This window comes from Mandrillus leucophaeus, unplaced genomic scaffold, assembly GCF_000951045.1.
Source record: "Mandrillus leucophaeus isolate KB7577 unplaced genomic scaffold, Mleu.le_1.0 Scaffold35, whole genome shotgun sequence".
NCBI classification, from domain to species: domain Eukaryota; kingdom Metazoa; phylum Chordata; class Mammalia; order Primates; family Cercopithecidae; genus Mandrillus; species Mandrillus leucophaeus.
The window spans coordinates 3633266-3637816 of record NW_012103698.1 but is presented as its reverse complement, the minus strand read 5'-3'; the positions used below and the strand labels follow the sequence as shown (position 1 = coordinate 3637816).

Below are 4551 nucleotides of genomic sequence, written 5' to 3'. Positions count from 1 at the left end.
TTTTTTTAAAGTTAGAATCTTAGGAGACTGTCATAGGTCAGGTTTCTCAGGAAACATGCCGAGATAGAGATTTGCTTGTAGGAAGTTTATTGGGGGTGCTTGCAGAGATGACATCTCTGGAGTAGTGAAAGAATCAGAATCAAGCCAGAGGAAGAAATTGGTGAACAATGCAGTCACAACACAGAATGCTTCCACAGGAAACCCTGGGGTTGAGCTGGCCCCTTAGAGTTAGCCCCAACTCAGATAAGAGGGCTGTACCTTTGAATTCCACATTGACTTGGCAGATGACCCCTAGGGAAGGGTTGTGAAGTCCAGCAAGACAGCTCCCTTTGGCAGCTGAAGGAAATGCCAAGGGAGAGACTCATGTGTGAGCCATTGGCAGCCAACACTTCTGGCAACTTCGGGGATAAGCTCCTTGGTCCTAAAGGCAGTATCTGGGAGGTGCACCACAGCAACCTAGACAGTACCCCCATGCACAGCCCAGACCTACTTGATTTACGTGGTAAGTTCACTCTACCTGGGAATAGCTCCTCCAGGATTCTGGGAAACTTACAAGAATTAAATGGAGAAACTATAGCCCCCACTACTGCAACTAGTCTTGGTGACACAACTGATATTCATCATTCCCCTTCTCTGTCACTCATTCTAGATTCTTTTTACCTTCAACTTGCACCTCTGCTGGTCTAGGTGGCTTGCCTGTTGGGGTAACCAATCACCAATCACCATGGCCTTCAGACCATGCTGCTGATGTGCCTACCTTCCACAAAAATTGGGCATACCAACAGACACCCCAGTGGATCACCTGGGCACCAAACATATTCTTTCCTGACCCCCTTATGTAACAGCAGCCCTATCTCTTCCAAAGGATCGGGGTCAATTGCCCATTCCAGGAAGTGACTCCTCTTCTTTCCTGCTGGTTTCTTGGCACAAAGAGCCTGACGAACAGAAAGCAGCCATACTTAAGTTTATGGGGTTCTTGTTCTGTCCCTGGTGGAAGTGTTCCCATTCTGGGAACCAGATTCTCTGAACCCGGAGAGCTTGGAACTGCAGGAACGGGAGCCACAAATTCCTCCAGAAAGGTCACTGGGAGTGATGGTAAATGGAGTCATTCCTACTTCTACCCCTAGTTTCCTAAACCTCTATTCTACACGTTAAGACATAGCACCATATATGATAGTTATTGATTAGGATGCATACCTCATCCTGGAGCACGGTGTCCCATCATCTCTAACATGGTATTTCGGCTGTGCTTGTAAAGGCTGTTCTATCACTCTGTCAGCTCTATTCAGCTTCTGGGTGGTTAAGTATGTAATAGGCCTAAAACATCCCATGATCATGTGCCCATTCTGTCCTTAAAGTGGGACTCTTGGTCTTCTGCAATGGTATGTGAGATCCCATGTCAGTGAATCAAACACTCGTTTAGCCCCCAGAGAGTGGCCTTTGAGCAGAAAAGACAAATCCATATCCAGAATATATGGCAATTCAGGTCAAGATCAGTCCCTCACCCTTCTGGAGTGGAACAGGTCCAAGGTAGCCAGCTTGGTACTGCGTGGCTGGTATCAGTTGCTGGCAGGTTGGACTTTTAGCAGTGACAATAGCTAGATTGGCCTTGGTGAGTGGGAGCCCATTCTGTTAAGCCACCCCTGCCACCACACACAGGTGACACATGTGTCACCTCCATCTATGCCACCATGGCCACTTTATTCATGTGCCCATTGTGCCAGCATGGGGTGGTCAATGACAGAGGCAAGCTGACATCAATTCCACATCATTCTATGTACTTGGTTATGCAGTCTTCCCGGTGGCAGGTGCTCTCTGATGAGTATTAACATGCAATATAAAGATCTTCAATAGTGAGGTCTATCTCTACACACACACACAAATGAGCCTGATGTGGTGGTGTGTGCCTGTGGTCCCAGCTACTCCAGGGGCTGAGGTAGGAGATCGCTTGAGCCCCAGAGGTCGAGGCTGCAGTGAGCCATGATCGCACCACTGCACTCCAGCCTGGGCAACAGAGCAAGATCCTGTCTCAAAAAATAAAAAATAAAGATATTCACACTTTGGTGCTCACTCAAATAGATATAGCCACATGTCTCTTCCCAAGACCACCTTCTTTCCAATCTTCCAGTATTTCTCTTTCTAGCCCTCGAACCAACTAGTCAAGCCATTTGCCTACAGCTCATGAGCCTAGAGACATTTTCACCGCAGGCCGCTCTACCAGGGGCCATGCTGATGATTCAGTTCCCAGTCAGGTATCAATGTCAATGCAGACACTGCATCCAGCAGACCTTAACGTGTTTGACTATTCTACTCTCCCCAGTGTACAGTTACCCAGGCAAACGGCATAGTTCCCTTTGGGGAAGTAGTGGGGAAATCATTACTGTATTGCTATAGTATTGCAGAAACCTTTCTCCTGGGAACCTGAACTGAACAGTGAATCAGGACTGGAAAGCAAACAAGATATTGTGACTTTTTATTGGAGCAGCTGCCATCAGCCTCCTGGTCTTTCATCCTTGATTTATTTTAATTGTATAGCTCAGCGATTCTCAGTGTGTGGTCTCCAGACCCCTTGGGGTCCCTGAGATCACTTCAGGGGTTTCACAAGGTCAAAATTCCTTTCATAATAATACTAACATGTTATTTACCTTTTTAACTGTGTTGACATTTGCACTGAAGGTGCTAAATCTGTCGCCCAGGCTGGGATGCGGTGGCCGGATCTCAGCTCACTACAAGCTCCGCCTCCTGGGTTTACGCCATTCTCCTGCCTCAGCCTCCCGAGTAGCTGGGACTACAGGCGCCCGCCACCTCGCCCGGCTAGTTTTTTGTATTTTTTAGTAGAGACGGGGTTTCACCGTGTTAGCCAGGATGGTCTTGATCTCCTGACCTCGTGATCCGCCCATCTCGGCCTCCCAAAGTGCTAGGATTACAGACTTGAGCCACCGCGCCCAGCCTACCTCTGGCATCTTAAACAACCAAGGCAGTGACACCAAATTGAACTAGTAGTTCATTGCAGAAAGCAAGAGGAAAGAAAAGGAAAAAAAAAAAAGGAAGAGAGAAAGTCATTTCACTTTAGAGTATCTTTAACAAAACAATAACAATTGTTAAATTGTATGAAGTTATGATCCTTAAATAGATGTCTTTTAATATTCCATGTGATTAAATGAAAAGTACTCTACTGCATATGGAAGTATAACGGTTTTCTTGGGGAAAAGCACTTTTGCGATTGAGTTGGGAGCTCAACTAGCCACTTTTTTCATGGAACACCAGTTTTACTTGAAAGAAGAACTGGAAAACCATGGCTATGCAGACTTGGTTACTTGGCAGATGTTTTCTCACATTTGAACCAAGTGAGCCTGTCACTTTGAGAAAAAATAACTGATAGTGTTTGTTACCAATTACAAAATTTGAGTTTTCAAGTAAAAACTAGAATTTTAGAAAGCATGTATGTACTATCATGAGCTTCCTAGATTCCTAATACTTAAACTTTTTGTAATATTATCAAATGTGATTTTTTTCTATTATATAATGAAAGGTATCAATATTGCAAAGATATGTTTAATTCAGTGAACCAATAGTTTCCAAATGACCAAAGCGGGATATTATAAAATCATGCATGGGTAAAAGTGCCATTCAAAGGGCAAGTTAGATCAGTGGCCTTTAAGGTAATTGAATACAAAAAAAGTTCACTGATATAGTTTTATAGTCTACATTTCAACTACCATTTAAGAAAATACTGCTTGTTGGGTTTTGGTGTGGTATCAAAGAAAAACAGCCACAATTATCTGAAAAGGCTGTTAAAATGCTCCTCTCTTTTCCAACTACACGTCTATATGAGGCTGGATTTTCTTCATATATTTTAACCATAACAACAAATTGCCAGCAGATTAAATGTAGATGCAGGTATGAGATGCCAGGCATGTTGGCTCATGCTTGTAATCCCAGCATTTTGGGAGGCCAAGGCAGGTGGATCACTTGAGCTCAGGAGTTTGAGACCAGTCTGGGCAAAATGGCAAAACCCTGTCTCTACAAAAAAATACAAAAATTAGCCAGGCATGGTGGTGTGCACCTGAAGTCCCAAGCTACTTGGGAGGCAGAGGTGGGAGAACTGCTTGAACCTGGGAAGTGCAGGTTGCAGTGAACTGAAATCACGCCACTTATACTCCAGCCTGGTGACAAAGTGAGAGTCTGTCTCAAAAAAAAAAAAAAAAAAAAAAGTGGTTATAAGGATCCAGTGGTCTTCTACAGTATAAAGCCACATTCCAGAGATCTGCAAATTTACAAAGCAAAGCCACTGTTTTCACTATTTTTTGTCATAAAAATATATTATCTGGCCAGGTGCAGTGGCTTACGCCTGTAATGTCAGCATTTTGGGAGGCCGAGGCGGGTGGATCACAAGGTCAGGAGTTCGAGACCAGCCTGCCCAACATGGTGAAACCCTGTCTCTACTAAAAATACAAAAATTAACCGGGTGTGGTGGCATGTGCCTGTAATCCCAGCTACTCAGGAGGCTGAGGCGGGAGAACTGCTTGAACCTGGGAGGCGAAGGTTGCA

General features: G+C 44.7%; 1 pseudogene; it reads right to left on the bottom strand.

The window, feature by feature from the left end:
• Positions 1–2112, bottom strand: part of LOC105546183 — a 4637-nt pseudogene extending 2525 nt beyond the window's left edge.
• Between the last annotated feature and the right edge of the window lie 2439 nt (positions 2113–4551).